Genomic DNA, 20,519 nt, shown 5'->3' with positions numbered 1-20,519 from the left:
TACATGCTTAGTTATTATGTATGAAATTATTGGTGTTACTAAATTACCCAAAATGAAGTAAGATTTGATTTTTAGAAGGACACAGACATATGCACACACACACACAATTACTGCCCTTGTTCTTCTGGAACATCTGTGTCCAGTAATAAATAGAAATTACTATTAATGTTAATAGTAATAAGAATAGAACTAGAACTCCCCTTACCTAGACATGCTGAAAAATGTCTTCTGTCATATCATGCATGGTCTTCCTTGCATATGAATTGACATAAACAATTTTAATAAAGTTACAGCAATATGAAAAGTAAATATATCCCCATTACTTTTCCTTGTCTATTTTTTAACAAACACGAGTTGCCACACAACTGTTTGCTACTGCTTTTCATCATTTGCTGCTGTTGGTATTTATTAATTCATTAGGACTCTAAGGTAAACTGGTTTGGTGGTTCTTGTTCTGACTTTCCACAAATGTTCTTTTTTCCTCCGAATCAACTTTTCTTCCCTCTCCCCTCCTCAATTTGGGAAAGAGAACAAAATCAGCCTGGAGGGAAAATAAATTCTTACCCTTTTGTTTCCTTATGTTGTGATTTGCATCTCGCTTCTTGCAAGAGGTTATACAGCATATTTTTCCTACTATAAATTTCATGATGATGTGGTGTTTGAGAAAGAACATTTGCATTGTAAGAGTGCACATTACTTCACAGTTTAAATAGCATGCTGCTCTTTTGCCTGCTGGGCCATGACATTCAGAGGATATTTTTCCCTTTTGTGTTCTTGCATTTCATCAAATTGTGGTGATTCAAATATGTTTTTCTGAAAAATGGCAAGAAATCCTCATCTGATTCAAAAAAATAAGCTGAAGAGAAGTATGTGGCATTTGGATATTCTTGGATCACAAAGCTGATTGCAGTTCAGCTTAAACACTGAATGTGTGCCAAAGTGTCTTTCACAGACTTTCTGGTGTAGTGTGAGCCTGGATGGAGCTTTGTTCAGATAAAACATACAGTATATATAATTTGCTGATTCAACTGAAAATTAAAGTCTCTGTCATATTAGATGGCATATCAGTTAGCTAAATCAGAAGGAAAGTGGGAATGGGAAGGAGAGCCCCAGCATGTGACATGATGATGGCCCCTTTCCCCTGCAGCCCACAGCTGAGCTATTCAGTATTGCAGGAGCACAGGAAACATATATTTGGACAAGACTTCATCTGCCTTCTTGAAAACCTGTCACTCTGACAGGATGAAAATAACTTGATACTGGTATCTCCTTCGTCTGTCACAGGCAGCTGGAAAATCGCCTTAGGGTGGCATGACTTAGTGCTGGTACCGAATAGGTTGTAGCACTTGGTCCCTTCCCAATCTCCCAGTCACCTTTCCTTTGGGGCTGGCAGATCATTTGTGCCACCATTCAGTGAACTAGCTATGGGACTGAGCCAGCTGACAAATAACTTGAGAAATGGTTTGCTGCCAGCCAGGTTTTTTTCCTGAGCTCTTCACAGTGCAACTGCAAATTGGTGCAAGGAGTGAGCAGCCTGGGCATGAGACTGGCTGCTGGGAGTGGAAAGTGAACATGACACCAGAATGGGAAACTCAAGGCTGTGCTCAGTGAATAACTCCCAAAAAGCAACCAGGGACCCTGAAGCACCTTTCTGTGGTGAGAGGTAATTGAGGAAGTTGTGCACTGAAAAGTGGTTATCCAAATGAGGACCTATAAAGTTATTAGAAGGAACATTTGCTGGGGTGAGAGAAAGACAAGGGGGGACAGAAGTTCTTATGGTCTGCACATCTATGTGCTTAACTTTCAGCCAGGTCATTGGGTTTGCTCAGAGCACAGAAAGTTAAGAACGCATGAAATTCTGTGTAGGACAGATAAAAAATTTCCTGAACTGTTTTTGCTTACTCTCTTTCAACTGTAGTTTAAAAAGAACTAAAACAGCATAAAGAAGAGAAAGAAGTAACATAAAATAAAACCCTAGAAAACAACATTTCTGTATTTTCTCAAAGAATATAAAAAACATTTAGAGGAAATTGGCACAATTCTACTCTTTGGGGTTTTTCATCTCAAACAGCCTACCTTTCAGAATGTCTCCCTTCAAATTAATTGAATATACTTCACAAAACACATTTGTAATTATTTATGACCTCTCACTGCGCAAGAACATGCCAAAAAGTATTTGCCCATTAAAAGGCTGTTAGAGACCAGGGAATTACCTCTACAAACAGGACCCAGAGTTTTCAACTTAATGCACAAAATAGGGCTGCCTACAATGAATATCTCAGCTCAACAAGAGTAAACCCACTTTACCCAATTCTACCTCATCCCGTTAAAAATCTGCCCCACAGTTTTAATCCACTCAGGTCAGGTTTTCTCATCTCTTTAAAAATTCTCTGCTCCACAATGTATAATACTGTGATTCTTTTTATAGAAAAAGTAACCAAGGCAGTTTTCCAAATGATCACAATATCACTGTGCCCTCAGTTCCCAAGGGCTCTCTCAAAGGTTTTCTTTTAATTTAGAAAAAGATTACAAACATGGCCTAATCTTTCTGACTGAAATTGAGTATGTAGATTTTTCTGGGGAACTGCAGTCCCCCAGCAGTTCACTCTCTGAGCCCTGATGGCAAAAGGTTCCAGTAGCTGTGCAAAATTGTTCATTTTGGTCATACCGAGCAAAACCCGCCCAGCTACGCAGCTCATGTAAACTGGCTCAGCAGTCACAGGAATGATGCTGATTTATGCTGGCTAAGAGGACTATTTTATTCATTTTGCTTATCTGTAAAGCTCTTTTCTGAAATAGAGTGTGCCAATTGTCTCTCTAAAGTAGAAGCATGCCAGGAATTGTAAATTAGCCATGTGTAGTGCATTTGAGGTCACACCGAGGTTTATTGCCTCTTGGTAAGTTATTAAGCTTTTACTGAAGCGTATTTTGTATGAGCATCAATATTAGCCACATGCTTTGTACGTCTTGTGTTTCACTTCTTTAGCACATTTCAGTTAAGGGTTTTAAAACAGTCTACAAACTCTAATGAATAGAGCTTTACAGCGCTCCAGTGAGGAAGATAAGTGCAGGTCTGCAGGTCAGGACACTGAGGAACAGATTGGCTTTCTGAAAGCTGCACAGTAAAATTCAGATGGTTGTTACTTCCCTTCTGCTGGCACCTCAAGATTTTTTGCCCTATCTCTCCAGCAGTGGTATAGGGAAGGAAGGCAGCTTGTCCATGGCATCCCCAGGAGCAGTGGGGACCCGGGTACATTTGGTGCTGGACACCACCCGCCCCTGGGCCCAGGTCCCTCTTGGCAGAGTTGGCACACCTGGCCTCACACCTCTGTGTGCCCAAACTCTCATCCCATCCTTTCAGAACAAGACCTGACACATCAAGCACTACAATCTCTTGTCTATAGTCTGGAGCATGCTCTTGCTAAGGATCTCAGGACGATGCATACTTCCAGCTTTCTGGCTCTTGGATTTTGCCCTTCCTGACCCAAGCCTGGTTTGTTCCCCCTGTCACCTGCACTTGGGGTCTCTTTCACACCTTGGACTCCATCCTTGAACATTTAATAACTTTAGCTGTAATACAAAACTAAAGTCAGTCACTCCTGAGTGGGGAATCTTTTCAAGAGCATTTTTCAAGACAGTACTTCAGAGGACAGATTTTCTGAAACCTTCAAGCTAGGATTCCTTAAACATGAAGTTCCTAGTGTTGGTGGAACACCAACCACCAATATGTTGGAGCCACCAACATGACCCCTGCCTGGCACACCTCTGCTAAGATCCTGATGTTAATGCACGTGCTCATGCAGGTACTACTGAGCCAACACTTCTGAGAGGAAGCCATGAAACCATCAATCACCATAAGTATTAAAGGGTCCCAGAAGGTTGTAGTCCCCTTCCCTACAGGACTCCTCGCAACTGTGCAGAGGCTCCCTGTGATGCACTGTTTCAAGCAGCCCCACTTTGTGAATTTGTATGCTCAACAATGTCTTCTCTTCTTGCAGTTTCATCTCTAGAAGGGAGATAATTTACATAGTGTCAGTTTGCACTCCCTTTTTTTAGATAAATGGAGGAAACAAACCAAGACTTCTGTAAGATGCTCTTGACAACTGCTGTATCACATGCCAATGATGCAGAGACCAGACATTCCAAATTTAGCAGTATGGTACTCAGAGTGCTAGCTCATAAAAAGCTTCCAGAGTTAATCTGCAAAACTGCCAATCCAGTCCATGACAAATTCCCTCTCACTTTTGGACTGAAGTATTATTGCATAAAAAGGGGCAGCAAGGATCAGCATTAGCTGACTATATGTTTTGATAAACTGTAAAAATGATTGCTGACAGATAAGAAAGGAGTTAATCCAATAGAAAAAGTTTTATGGAGAAAACAACAACCATGTCAGGGTTGTGAGAAACAGAGAGAAAAAACCTGAACCGTGTCTCATAAGTAAGGTATTTGAAATTAAAACTATTTTATGAAAAAGGGAATGATTTTTTTTCTTTAAGTATTGCTGTGGAACAAAAGGGCACTTTCTATGGGCTGATAGTGTCTAACAATAAGTTTCACAAAGTGCAGTATTCTAGCTTTTTCTGTGCCTCTTGTCCTTTGTTTGCACACATCCATGGTGATTTGAACCAGCAGGATTTTAAAGAAAGCGCTTTATGACATTAACTGATTTCCAGAAGCTTAAGTGTCTGCACCAGAACAATACAAGAGAAATCAAATTAATTTTTCATACGTTCTGTGAAAAAATGGAAATGATAAGTTACTGAAATTTCATATGTGCTATTATTAAAGTTCATGGAGTCCCTAAACTATTTCACCTTCCATCAATGAAAGCACAGCTTTTAGTGGCTTGCTTCAGATTTTGAACATTCATGGAATGAAGCCTAACCTAAAGTGAATATTAAGTCCTTTATGTTTTAATTCTCTGTGTAATAATTCTTCTACAGATGACTCATATCTATAGCATTAAAAGAAAAAGAAATTAGCAATCTGTCCTTGATGTGTCGAGATGTAGCTATGGGACTTTCCTTCTCAACAATAGTATAGCAGGCACAAAATCTTTGATTAAAAGTCAGTCTTGGGTATCATATCCCATTTTATAAATGAAAACATGTAGAGAACCAAGTGGTCAGGTGGTGAATTCCAGATCCTGAAAGCAGCAACACTGCCAAGTCTGCCTGTTTAACTATGGTATACTACAAGCTTCTGTGGACTGTTCTTCAGAGACTGGAATTGCAGTGAATTCTGGCTGCTAACCTTTTACACGTCTTGCTTTCTTAGAGCTGTTTCTGAGGGCAACAAGTAAAGATATTTAATGGTGCCACAAGTTCCAGCTCCCAATTCTTACTTTCATTGTGTTCCTGTCAGCTAATCCATGGGGGTGCAACAGATTTCAGCTCTATTCTCCATCAAAAATTATTGCAACAGCTTTTTAAGTTACATATCGCATTAGTTCTTTTTCTTTGTTTCCTCTCTGGTGGGACATTCTCATTAAAAAATTAATAAAGTATTGATATACTCAGTGATGGTGTATTTAGGAGCCTTGGAGTGGGACTGTGAAAACTCCATTATCAAACTAATGCATGATTCTCTTCTATGAATTTAAGACAAGGATTATCCAGTCCTGTTCCTCACAGCCTAAATGACCAAGGAGTAGATAGATCCACAGTCTCAAAAGTCCAGCCAAACAGTGATTTTTGCACTCTACAATACACCTCAATTCAGTCATAAAGCTTTTGCATCACATAGGAAAAGAGCAGGATCGTTCAAGGGTGTGTTGGCAATGTCCTCAGTCCCCGCAATAGCAAGGAAATGTTTTAACTGGAAACGCAGAGAATTACTTAAAAAAATTGACAGCACCTCCTGCTGCAGAAAGGGCTGAAGTTTTCCTACCATTGTCACAAGTTCCTGTCTGTCTGATATGTAAATAGGTACTCTGTCCACTAAGGACTGTAACCCATTGCTACCTTAAAAGGAGCTAATGAAGCAGTTTCTAACAAGTGATTTGTTTGTTTGATTTTCCTGAATATTTTTTTCCCTTTGCGGAAATACTTAATATCCATTTTCTTCGTGGGGTTGTAGGCTGCAACTTTGGTTTTGCTGGTTTGTCAGATCAATAGACTTCTTTTCCTTTCACAACATCCCTTTACTTGTCTGTAAACTCTGTGTTTTCTCTTTCATCTTTTGCTCAGACTGAATGTATCTGGGTCTCTGCCACTTACCTATAAGCATTCACTGTCTGAACCTTTTCATCATTTCTCTTGACTGCCCTAATTTAATTTCAACTGCTTGGTGGTGTGGGGGTGTTCGGGATTTCCAGGGCAACATCTGCCACATGCTAAATACTTACTTAATGGGAGGTTGGGGGGGGGGGATAATGAGAGCTAAAGGAAGAATTTGAGGGTAAGTAAGAGACAAATGGAGGGGACAAGGAAGGGTAAAAAAAGATGGAAGAATTGATTTTGCTTGTTTAGGCATGCATTTTGTGATAAGCTAACAGACTACATGCACAGGAAGCATAAGGGCCATTCTTGGGGTGGGTGTTGAAGGACACTGTGAAATATTGGTAAAGACATCATGAGGAAGCCAGTGCCAGAGCACTTTTGCTTAGAAGTCAAAGCATCTACCAGACTTGCCCATCCAGATACTCCATTTCGCTGCAGCATAATGGTTTCCCACATCAAGTAGTGCCCCAGGGAGCATGGTGATAGAAAAGCCATTTCTGCAGCAAGTCACACGGGTTTGCTCAACACATCCAGCTTACCAGAGACCTTGGTAATAGAGAATGCAGCTATCACCTAGGTATTCACTCTCTCAAAGAGTCCTTCTCCAAATAATTTGTTCAAATTTCTTAGATGAGGTTCCTTTTCTTTGTAAGGGGTAATTAATGCAGCTCTTCTGATATTGGACACTTTGTATCAATAAATCATGTATATTACAAACCAGGTACAAAGTAAACCTATCCTGCTGGGACCATCTGATGCAACTCTTCTAACTTCAGACCTATTATATTGTTCAGACAAGGAACATTTTTCAACCCTTTCAAACAATAGCTTATTGGAGTGAACAGTGGAACTGACCAGCAGTGATTTGTTATCTAGAATTTTCCTCAACCATCTGTGATGCTTAAAAGCATCCAGTCTCTTGCTGGGTTTCCTCTGCCTCTCCAGATCCTCTTTTCCAAGGTCCCTGCCCAGCCCCTCCTCTTCTCTTCTCTCCCTCCTATCTGGGAGCCTTTGATAAAGATTTTGCAGCTTGTTTGTGTCTTGAAAGTCACAGCTGCAAACATCCCCTGAGCCTGACAGCCCATCAGTGCAAGAGCCAGGAGTGAACCACACCCCATTAATATCAACATTTTTTGTGCTGTGAGTTTCTTTGAACTTCCTGAATGAGTGTATGAAGGGAAAGGTGTTGCTGACTATAAAGGACTGAAGTGACCTCTGCCTTCAAAGCTTTGCTGCTACCTGTCATTAATTATGTTAATTGAAAAGGACAAAAAAAGGAGGCCTTTTGACTGATGACAGTACCTTGATAGGCAGTCAAAACCTTTCCTGGAATATTAATAAGGAATTATATAAGGTCTTCAAACAGCAAATTAAGCAAAGAGATCCAGTCCCCCTGGGAATAAACCAAGAGCCCCTGCTATCCATAAAGCTCCAAAAATCTTCATGAAAAGATGAACCTATTTAAAATACGAAGTACTAAACACTAAAAAATTTTATGTGAGCTTTCTTCAGAATAGATTTTATTGATAGTTATTAAAATGGAAGTCCAAGAAAATGCTGTAAATCCCATACAAAAGCCCCTGGGGGTTGGAGGTGGTGAAGACCTAAAATAACAAAACCCTTATTATCTTGGCATTGCTGGATACACTCTGCAGAATCTGCCCTTTGCTGTGGTCATTAGAGACATTGCATTGCTTCTCTAAATGTGCCCATACAGAAGGAATAGGTTGCTCTGCAAGGTCTGTATCCTGCAGAGACTGAGGGCTTGAAGGGAAAGGGAGTCCAAGGAAAATCTCCATGAAGGCCTAATGATTCATATGCTTGAGTGCATTTGTTGGGTTTTTTAAACTCTTTTGCTCCTATTAATAGTTGTATAATGTGTCCATATTTTTATATGCAAATCATTATTTGGACCAAAAACGTGTCTTCTATTCTCCACATAAAATTAGGCAGTTCCACTACAGACACAAGTACAGAATGGTTAAATGTTAGATTAAAATCAAAGCAAAGTGAATTTCAGGAAAGCTACTGTAATTTTAGACCAGAACATCTGAGGAACTTTATAGCTTTGTCACAACAGGATAGAAAATGGTAGCAGAAATGTTACTAATTTTGTTGATTGATGTTCTCTTTGTGATTTCAGAAAGCCTCATTATGGAAATGTGTATTCCAAATAACAATGTGTATGAAGGAAAGAGAAATCCATTAATGTATTTTAATAATATGTTACCAACAACAGTATTAAAGTGCCCAAGCAAAGGCAGACTATGTAATGTTTAATTGTCCTTTTACAAAGGGACTGAGCAGAGAAGACTATTCTAGAGATCGATAATAAGAATGATAAATATCTGCAGAGTTGTCCTGTCACATTGCACTGACAGGCACTGATTGAGAGGTAGACTTCCTATGACAGCTGTAATTTTTTAAACAGAGGTGGTAGCTACGTGCAGTGAGTGCACATGCTTACCAGGACACTTTTGCTTTGAAATTGCCTAAAATCAGAACATTAGGAAATTGTTAAACTGAGCAGGTGTTTACTGCAGAAGAAGGCACTCTGAAATATGTGAAAAGAGAGTAAGTTCTTTGAGAAAGTTCATCTGAAGTGCAAGCTGTAAACTCTGCAAAATCTTTCCAATATGTCCACCCGTGCAGAGGCAACACTGGCTTCTCTTCAGGAAGGGAACACTTCGCAGTCCAGGGGCAGAAAGAGTGAGGGCTGGGATGTTTAAAACACTAAATTGAGCAGAGCTGTGATTGAGGATATTTAACACAAGTCCAAAATCCCTTATTTCTCTCGTGAAATGGGAGACAACAGGTGATGTGCAGCTGATTGAGAAGTGACATATACCAGCTTAGTAAATTCCTATTTATTTCCTCACCTAAAGGAACTGTAAGGGAGTAAAGCTGCAAAGAGGCAGAGCTACACAGTGACTTAGGACTTTACATAAGGCTGATTTTAACAAACAAGCATTGCATCTGAACAATCACATTTTATACAAGCATGCAATTGCACTGTTTCTGTCACTTGAGAATATGCATTTTCAATCACAATTTCTCAGACTGTGATATGTCTGAGACAGTGGTCTTCCTTAAACTGTCATCTCTCTACTTTTTTTGCCTACAGGCCATGTCATTAGTGTGCTATGTGTATGGGTAGAATGAGGCCAGGAATAGAATAGTAGAATTGCTGGCAAGACTCACAGTATAACTCCAGTTTGCATGGGCTGCTGTAAGTACAGAAACATCCTATTGAAATGGCCCCTATATTGAAACCTTGCCACCAGCTAGAATGGGTATGGAAAGCCCTAAGCAACCTAAAAGGGGATTAGAAAAGCTACTGGCTGTAGTTTACTGCCTTCAACTCAGAATAGCAAGTACTTGGACAATAAAGTGAGTTCACCTATTCCACCAATTTTTCTGACCTCTGAGGGTGATATAGATGCCATGAACTCTCACCCTGCTTGCACTATAGTAGAGGGCACAGGGAGGAGCACCTAGAGGCCATTTAAATCAAGCTGGGGACCTTTCTCTTCTCATAAAGCAGCAATAAATCAACGGTAATGTCAGCAGTGAATTCATATCACAAGTCCACCTTTATGGATTTGCATCAATATAGGATGATGTCAGTGAGAAGCATCACAGACTGAAAGTCACTTAAGGTTATGTACTCCCTCCAGGCTATGCAAGTTTATGTATTTCTGCTGGGACTAAGCAGATCTCTGGGATTTCTTCTGATAATAGTCTCAACAAATTCCACCCTACATTTCATTTTACACAAAACCCTGAACTAGGCTTGCCATTTTTGCTTGTGACCTAACTAGTACAACAGAGAAGCTTAATGTATAATGAAGTAAAGGAGTGTCTGGATTCTCCAGATAGAGCTAGAAAATGACTTACTAAATCTTACTTTCTCATGGATTTAGAGTCTAGGAGGACATCATATGAGGGAAGGATACTGTGTGCTACAGTGGCTGTCATTTGAAAGTTTTTTTAAGATTACAAGTAATATAAAGTAATAATTCTGCCATAATTCTCTGCCAATGTTTTGGCTTATCTCATTACCCACCTGCAGCTCATGTCATATGAGTTTCCTCAAATTTCAATTATTCCCTGTCAATTTCCTGTATCTCCGGACACCTCCTAGCTACAGGAATGATACTAGCAATGGCAACAAAAGTCCTTGAGCAGAATAATTTATTTTCCATGAGCAGCTGGAGTAACACTCAGATAAAAGCTGTGCTGGATGCCCCTTGAAGTGTGTTTATTACCAGCCTGGGATAGATGGTTGCTCAGTTATACAAATCCCAATTATTCTCCTACTGCACGGTTCCAGAACATTCTTTCTTTAGCAAGCCTTGCTGATCACTGCCTTCCAAACCTCTCTGAATACAGATTCTGCAATAATTAAAATGCAATGTACGGATCAGGTGATAGCCCAAGCTACAGCTGATGCTTCTGAAGCCCTCATCTACAAAGTCAGGGATGTGGATTTCCGTAAGAATAACTTTGGTTCACCCTCTCCTTTTCTAATTGATCTCTGCTTGCATTATATTTTGCATGGGGATTTATCACCTGTTTTAATGATAAGTTTTAAAACTTAGGTTTTTTAGAAATAAAAGATGATGGTAGTCAAGGGAAGTTTCAAAGTGGCAATACTTTTGTTTTGTGAATCTGTTTTGAAACCATATATGTAACTGTTTAGCTTAGTAAAAACAGATGCTGTAAGACATTCATTGCTCCTGTTAACACTTTACAAAAAATTTCTCTGACTTCTGTGCTCTTTGTAACAAATTATATTAATGGGATAAGTGGAAAACAAAGGGGACTTTAAAAGAGAAATCAGATTTTCTTATTTGCAGGATGATGCTCAGGTGCATTGCCATAGAGTACTTATTGCATAACTTATGCAGAAGGAATTCCTTTGGGGTCATCTTTCCCAGCTCCTGCTCAAATCAGGGCTAACTTTTGTGTCAGAAGAGGCTGTACAGAGCTATTCAGGAAAATGTCTAAGGGTGGAAATACCTAGACTCTATGGTCAATCTGTTCCCACAAAGAACCACCCTCCCTGTAAATTTTTTATATGATTCTCTGATACAATAAGTATGTAATGCAAGCCAAAATTTTTGCAAGTGGCCTGGGTAATGTGAATTTCCTTGGGCATGGAAATATAAAGGTAGGAGGGTTCAGGAGTGTTGCTGTGTCTCACTAGCCTGTAGGTCCCACTTCCCTGCACTATTTCTTAGAAGCCATGAGCCTCATTGGAACTGCAGATTCACTGTGGCTTGTTTTCCTGGAATACCCAAAAATAGCTGAAGAACAATGGAGGATGTGGAGCACTAACCAAGTGCTGCTGCTTAGTGACAGATCCTGCAACATGATGCCCATGGGATTCAATCCCTCATAAAGACAGCACTGGGCCCCATAGGAGGCTGCAGGATGTGGTGTCCTAAAATGAATGGAAATCTTTTGCTGAACTTACTCAAAGTCAGATCTGCACAAGTGCTTGCAGTCTCCAGAAACAGAGCCTTCTTAAAAACACCATGCCTGATTCATCACTCTGTTACAGAGGTTTAATGGAGTGGTGAATCACATTACTAAGTTTCAAAAACTTAGAAGCATTGATAGAACTTCTCTCAGTTCATAAACTTTAACATAATATACCTTTTAGCACAAGAATATGTATTGAAATTTAAGGGGAATAACATCCAATAATCATAATAAAGGGGGTGATAGTAAAATTTTCACTGTACTCTTGTATTATTAAAAGAATATTCTTTTTCAAAAACATTGTATAGCAACAAACATAAAACTTATAACGTTACTGATTAACATTTTTGTCTTCAGATTAAGATATCCAGACACTTTTGATTGATACATTCATTTCTGGATATTTTTGACTGTTAAAATTTTAAAAATCTTATGTCCTTTTTTATTCCAAATTACCTTCTTTTTAATTTTTCCTCGCTTTCTTAATCACTTTTATTTCTCTAATTCAACGTGCAAATAGAAAGGGAACAGAGGAAGGTGAAAGGGTGGGTATAAGGGGCAAGGAAAAAACAGTACATCCACTTGAATTCTCTACACAGTTATAAAAATATTCTGCAAATATTTTCAATTTCTTAATCTAAAACATTTCAACCAGCTCTAGCAATCTAGCTGGAAATTGCCTAAGGAAATTCTGTCATGAACAGGAAGATAGATATCCTCATATCATTCATGTTTCCCTAGGTATGCTGTTTGGCAAATAAAAGAAAAATTGTGGCAGATGAAAGTGACATGTCCTCTCCCAATTCTTATTGTCATTTATTAGCTGGAACAGAACTGCTAGATTGCTTTTCACTCTCTTTTTTTGTTGCTCTTTCACTCTTATTTAAGAGGAATAAAAACAATTGGGTTGGAAACCCTCTCACAATCTCATAAAATAACTCTGCACTATAATGCACATTTTCTCCTGCGTTCTGTGTGTTATAGCATATTTCATATAGAGAAGCTTTGGGAAATGTAAATAATTGCAATATATGCACCCTTGCTCTTGAGAGGCAGTTGGTTTAAGCAAGACTCATACCATGATTTCTGAGACCTATTTCTAATACTGTCCCATTTTATGACCTTGGGCAAAACTTGTCTCTGCCCTTCAGGCTACTCATTTGTTATATAAAAACAGAAATCTGAAATACTTTAGAGGCATTATGAGCTTAACCAATATCTGTAGGCTTCTCTGAGATGCTCAAAGGATATGTGTAACTGAAACGGACAGTTTCTCCCCGTGTGCATATACCCTATCAAAAAACCCCAAACCAAAACCATTCTTTAAGTCTTATCCTGAGGCAGAGAGTAGAGATCATAAACTACATATTTTGTTTAATTTACTGTCCTCTGCATACTACCGACTCCATGCTTGAGAGGAGACAATCCCTGACCAATTTTTTGCTTTTTGTAATAAAATGCAAACATGAAGAAAGCTTGACCTGACCCTCAGGGCTGCACTGGGCTGCCCACTTTGCCAAAGCTGGCTTTTGTTGATTGTTCTCTAACCCAATATAGTGTTTTTTCTCCCTTGCTGGACTGGTACAACACAGGAAAAGAAGGGAAAAGAAACTTCCAAGTGCAGGTGGGATGCCACCGGGGTTGTGATGTGTAGAGGAGAGATGAAGAAGGAGGGAAAAACAATCAAGCTGGAAGATGTTTTATGCTTTTCTCAGCTGTAACAAAAGCGTAACACCCCAATCAATATGTAGGCCAGTGGGGTTGTCATTATACAACCTTTAACCTTTGCTAAACCTCTCAGTACTTACCTATGTAATAGTTTCTAGGTACTCATCTCTAATGGAATTTTAAATGCTTCCTAAATGCGTCCCTGCCCATGGGTGTTTGGAACTTTAAGGTCCTTTCCAACCCATCCATTCTATGATTCTACTATATTGTCTTCCATTGGCACTGAGCATACATTAAAAGCAATTATTTGTTTGTCATTAAAATTCAAATAACAATGCTGTTACTTGAAAAAAAAAATATATATATTTGGGCTCACACACTCTCTGTTACTTGCAGTCTTAGGCATTAAATTTACCAATATGACCAAAACGTTAGTCAGAAGAAGACAGATTCAGTTTGGAGAAAATTATTGTTAGATAACAGTTTAGCCTGAAGGGCATTTTCCAGATGTGGAATGCTCATAATTCACCATATTTAACTGAAAAGTCTATGATTTTCTTGAATTTTGCACAGTTTTCTGCATTTAGAGAAAACAGACAATTCCTAGCTCAGGGCTTTGATAGCTTCCTCTCACTGCATTGGTGTGACAAATGAGCTTACTAAAACATGCCTTGAAGTACATAGAAAATGTAAATATATTGATCAACAGGCATTCATATCCTGGCAGAAGTTTATAGCTACCTGGTTAGATCCTATGCTAGATGACAAATGTAAATACTTTTCCTCACTTATTGCAAATGCTCCAAAACTGACCCAATTAAACTAAAAGCATGAGTCCTGAACCAGAACAGCTACTGCCACCTACTGCTGTATTTCTTCAGGAAACATGATTGGAGTGTAGTTCCAACAACCCAGCACTTGCCAGGAAAGTCATCTGTGAGGTGGAGGTCACCTTCTGCTCTAGGTGAATTTTCAGTCCACTTTACCAAAGTATCTGCCTGCAAACATGAGTGGCACTGACAGGGATGATTTCCAAGGTTTTGAAGGGGTCTCCTAGATCATATCTGAGGTGTTTTACAGCTGGCTTCCTCTGAGGTTCTTGATTTGCATCTGCGGGCCACAAAACTCTCTTTCTTTTACTCACACTCTCAGCTTCTGTTCTCTTCCTGACAAGGAAAGTGTCAGGAATCCGTGGCTTCTAACTACGTGCTCATGTAGGGTTGGTAAATTCTTTTCTTTGAGATTAGCACCCCTGTCCTGGTTGTCTAGGCTGTCAGTCATTTTACTTATTGGTATTAACCCTGCCCAACCTTCTTCAGCATCGGTCAAGTGCCCTTGTGCTGTTGCCACCTGTCTCTTCACTTGCTGATGGGGTTAATCCAAGCTACACAGCTTCTCCAGCTAAGACAGTGTTCAGAAAGAAATGCTTACTGGAAAAAAGGAGGTCTAATGTGGAGAAAAAATCTCCTGAAGAATTGATCTAAGCTACCCCTTACATGCAGAGACTATCATATAAATCAAAGAAAGCAAATTAAAAATCGACAAAGTTTTAGTTTAGACAGTCAAGTATGAACTCAAGAAAACTGATGTATGGCAGCCTGAAGTTAGCATTTTCCTCTGATTTTTTTTTTTTTTAATTTTTTTAAATGATGCAGACAGGTACTCTTTTCAGTAATTCAGGTGCTATTTGGTTGGATTTATAACACAATTTATGTAGATGCTTTATTTTTTATCCAACAGACCTGTAGCTAGGAGAACTCAAATGGGAGGGATTTGGAAAGATGAAAAGATAAGGCAAAATCATATAAATGGAGGATCTAAGGGTTTATCCAAGGGAAAAATGTTTTGCTGTGCAAAAATTCTTCTATTTTAAAAGTTACAAGGCAATTCAAGCCTTTACTTCAACTTTACAAGCAGCAAAATTGCTACTGCTCCCTTCTTAAAGCGAACAACTACTTCCTTCCTCTACTTTCTGGGGGTCACATTAGAGTTACCTGTGTACCTCACACATTTTCTTCAGATCTGCATCCTCTGCAGAACTGTGAGTGGAAAAGAGGCAATAAAATTAGAAGCACGGAGGCTTCTGGCAGAGGCACTTTGCATCGCCTCCCATTTAACAGCTTTTCAACTCTGTGATGCTTTTCCTTGGTTTTGTATTATGAGACAACTTTAACAGAATTTTCCAGACAAACTTCCCTATGTTGCTACTTATTCTGGACACTTTATCCAGTATCTTCCATTAGCGATTTTTTTTTTTAACAATTCCACTGCACTGCCAGCTTTATTCTCCAAAAGTCTTTGCTCATGACTTCTAGTGAGCCCTTCCTGAGGCTGATTGACAAGTACAAAGCACAACACTGGAGGCATAAATGACCCTCTGAAATTACTCATTTCACTTCTCCGTCTTCTTATTATTTATAACTGAGCTGATCTTTGCTTTCCCATGCATCTGTGGAGGAAGATGGAGTTTTTAAAAGCAAACTTATTGTAGTAGAGGGCCTTTAGAGTAAAAGCCACTACCTATGGACTACCAGTGCTGTAACTATGGACAACAGAGGCTGGTGGAGTGGGTCCTCCATTTAATGCCCCAACTTTTGGAGCCAAACTGACTTGACAGTTAAGTATTGACAGTTAAGTATATCTCAAGAGTTAGTGCCTAGAGTTAGTACATACTTGAAATGATGAAGTTATGGTGCTATTTCCCTTTTGAGGTATCAAGCCTTTTAAGTTTTGTTTTTCCTACCATTTCAAAGCCATTCAAAAGTATCGATGTAATGCAGTCATAAGAGAATTACTCTCCTTCCTTTTTTTCCTTTTGAGTTCAAAGGAGGCTGGGCTTTAACTTCCTCATTTCTCTAGAAAGCTAGAGAAGGAATGATATCCTACACATGAGATAAACAAATTGCATGGAATACTATTTCTTGTGGAAGGCTTTAGTTCTGCTGGAATTGCTTTGAGAGGTATTTGTAACTCTTCTCCTCCTTGCCATGAAAAGTCATCTAACCTTCTTGCCCACACACAGTGACAAACATCTGACTTTTTAGTCAACAGACTGGTTACTTCCTAGCCCTGTAATTAGGGAGAGACTGTCCCAGCAGATGCAGCATCCCCCACTGGAGCCCGTGAGAGGAAAAGACCCTTGTGCTCAGATCAGAGGCCAGAGAGCTGGGGGTGAATACCCCTGTGTTTGCCCAGCACCTGAATCAAATTACTCTCCTGTAAGATTTGCCCAGGAAGGGACATGTCTCATTAATTATACATGCAAATTGGGGTCCAGTAGCATCCTACAAGGTTGTGTATTGAGGGCCGTGGTTTTCTGATGTTATCATCAGCTTTTCAGTTCAGCACAGCAGCAATATAATTAAAATGGCCATCAAAGCAAAGCTGAACTGTATTAAATGGTTGCTATTACTGTCATATTTAATTTAATGGTTTGGTGTTGAAGATGTTCATTACTGTCCTTTGCTAGGTTTTAAACTTATGGACAAGTTATAAATGATATTTACATCTCAAGAAATACAAACACACATATCTGATAGCTCTTCTGTCTTCTCACTCCACATTTTGCAGCAAAGTTGCCAGCTATGCCATAGCTGCTTCTGCAGAACATCCTGAGAAATTATGAAGGGGTGGGAAAATTGAGACAAGGAGGAATGCCACCCCCAGTTTTCCTCATTGTTTGTTCTCTCTGTCCTTCTCACCATTTTTTTTTTTTTTTTGTCTAATTGTACAAGGCAGTCCGGTCTCTTCCTTTTAATATACAGGATGGGATGGATGGACCTTCTCATTGACCAGCAGTGTTCTGGCTGCTGTGCAATAAAATTAAGGAAGTCTGAATTGCAATCTTTGATAGAAATAGCCTGCTATTTCTAGAGGTCAGATGAGATGTGAAAGGAAGTTCTCGCCTTTGGGCACTGCAGAATTACTTCGCTGGTCTCCGAGCTGTTCCTTCTTGTGGCATAGTCAGAAGTGAAAAAGGAACCTGTCACTAAACCCCACATACAAACAGAAGAAGGAGAAAAAAAGGGATTCTAAAATAATATAATTAATTTTTTTCCCTTTTACAGATGGCTGTGGTTTTTTTAATTTATTTTAAAGCTTAGATAACAGTCTTGAGGAATAGAATGGAGGAAGAGAATAGACACTGTAATAAGAAGAACAAGTCAAATTATTCAAATGGTGTCCGTCTAAAAATGAATGGAGTGAAACTCAGCAAAAGCTATGATGCAACATTTGGCAGTTTTAGGATATTAGAATATCAGAATCTGTTACTCAAAAAAAAATCACCCAAAGCAAGTCGCACTATTTAAGAGGATTGAGAAAAAAAAACCAAACCAAAAACAACACGACTTAAAAAATACACATACATCTCTGAAAGGAATTGATTCTTTTTATTAGAGAAAATTAATTTTTTTTTATGAGCAAGATTCTAAGGGATTAGTAGTTATTGAGACCAACTGTTAAGAGAAACAGAGATGTGCTTAAATCAAATGAATTAGTTCACTGTAATATCCTAGCATAGCAAGTCATCCTTGTAAAAAGTGCGTCCTGCCTTTCCACAACATTGAGCTTCGATGCAAACAACTGTTTGAACATTGTGGCTGTAGCTATACCAGTAATTGAAAAACAAAGATTCCCAGAGGCTGCAATTCATTCACCTGTACTATAAAACTGTTACAGTGGTTCCTGCTATGCTTGAGGATGAAAGCCCAAGCATTGCCAATTATTTGGGGTTTTTTGGAGGCAGAAATTGTAGTTGCTACAAACCCAAAAATTTTATAGGAGCGTGTCATTTCAGCTGAAACATTCCCAAGTATTTTACTATCAAAGCAAAAAAAACCAAAAAAAACCAAAAAAAACCAAAACCCAAAAACCACTAAACTGTTTCTTTCTGGCTAAATTGATCTCAATGGAAGTGTTGTGGTTTGGTTTCAATTATTTAAAAGGCCCACTGATCACTGATTAATCCTGAAGAGCGAATTTTTCTCTTTGGAGTGCAATGGGTTCACCCAAGGTTACCTTGAGAAACAATAATTTAAGGCTGCCTACTAAGTTACTCTTCCATTGCCAATATCAGTTTTATACAGTTTCTCTGGAGAAATAATGAGCTGACTAGACTAAACTATTAAGACATGATGTATTGTTTTCCTTTTATTTAGTAGTAGTTTTGCCCTATTTACAATTTGGTAATGTTAATTGTAGTAAAAAAACCCAAATATGTTCTCCTGTCTGCAGTCACCAATAACTTTGTTTGTACTTCAGAAAAAGAAGTGAGGGTGCAACTCTTTCCTTCGAAGTTTGTTTGCTTCCTGATGGTTTTAGTTTGCTTTTTTGTTAAACTTGTCATTTCTGGATGTGTTTGTCAGATATGTACATTCTGTATAACTCTCTAAAACACACCAGATTTCAGGTGACAGTGTTTTTTACAGTTTTCAGTATATATTTTCCATCCTCTGGGATGGGTGGACAGGATATGCTCTCTGCCTCTAGAGAAAGGGCCAGGTTTTGATCAGCTGTTGAGGAAGAATTGGTCTCTAATGGTGTCCCATTCACATAGATCTTCCAGGTAAACCGAATTTTTTATCAGGAAACACTGTCTGAATTGTATGGCAAGTAAAAGCAGATGGAAAGTAGAATTAAACTATGCTTAGTTATCCTGTTGTAGAAGCACTTTCAGCACAATTTGTGGTAATCATATTACTTCTGCTTCTCATTCTGGAGGCAGTGCAGGAGTGACGGACTTGAACTATGATGAGATCCTGTCCCAAAGAGATTATATTTCTCACTGCCAGGAGAAATCTAGACAATCATAGACAGCCAGGATCAGTGAATGAGTGCAACAAGACTCAGAAGTTTCAATTATTCACTTTTCTGACATTTTTTTCTTTTCAGTAATTAATGATAGCACAAAATCGAGTTCCAATTTATCACCTCCTAGCAGCACCCTATTTAGCTTCCCTTAGCTCAGTATAAGACAGCTGCTCCACAAGGTGAGTTATTCCATATATAATTCCACTCAATATAATTTTATTAAAGACAGGAGTCTTTGAACCCAGTGCCTTCTGCATTGATAAATCTGACACCTTTCAGTTCTTTGATGACTTTCTTATACATATTACAGGTACAGCAAGTGTTTCTTTAAGAGAAAGGAAACTAAGTGTTGAATTTAAGCCCGCTGAAACGTGTCTAAGTGCACAGGGAAAACAGCTGAAATATTCAAAGTGTTTTGTTGTTATAATGCAGTGAAGAGCTGAGTGGGAGTAATCAGAATATTCTGATGTGTGAACTGAAGCTATTGGGCTGTAAGAGAAACCAGGGCAATGCAGCTCCCCTTGCTCCTGTCAATGCTTACAAGGATTACCTTGCACTGCTTCTTACAATTTTTCTCTGAGGATTTCCAAAAATTTATAAACATAAAAAGCAAGACTCATAAGGGAATGGCTCTCTGTACTGAAGCCATACATTAAATATTTTCCTTACATATGCTATAACATGTCCCCCAGAAGCTTGTCTCTGTGAAGAGCTCTTGCAGGCAGCAGCCATCCTATCCCACACCGATGGATGGGGATGTCAGATTCCTGAGGGTGAGAGCAAGCCTTCATCTGGCAGTGCATTGCCTGCTTCTCTGCAGTAACCATGTCATGGGTTGTTAAATGTGGCACTGTATTCTATTTTTTGATTCCTGTGGTCCAGGTACCCTGATACACAACTGAAACAATGCCTGGCTCTCTTGAACCTTTTCCTTTCCAGAAATGAGGCAAGAGATCTGATTGCAGCCAGCATTGTTGAACTGCTGCTTAAGAAGCCCAACAAGTATGCATTTAAACTATGATACTTCTTTAGCAGACTAATTTCTTCTGTAGCCCTACCTAATTAACTTCACATTGCTGAGTCAAGACTTTGGCAACGGCTCCATCCAGTTATTTCAGCTTCTGTCCCACAGCTGTGATGTAATTAAGCAGTAAGGCCCAAATTGCTACCATCAGTGTGCTAGTGTAGCGTGTCTTAGGACGACTGCATGGCATGAAACCTAATAATGCACTTCCAGACATGGCTTATTAATGGCAGATGGATGGAAAGAGCTTCTGGAGACTATTTTTCCCTATGAACACAGTTAGTTGAATAAATGTGTACAGATAA

This window comes from Heliangelus exortis, chromosome 3 (genome assembly GCF_036169615.1).
Source record: "Heliangelus exortis chromosome 3, bHelExo1.hap1, whole genome shotgun sequence".
NCBI lineage: Eukaryota > Metazoa > Chordata > Aves > Apodiformes > Trochilidae > Heliangelus > Heliangelus exortis.
The sequence above is the reverse complement of the archived record's forward strand: the minus strand, read 5'-3'. Positions refer to the sequence as shown.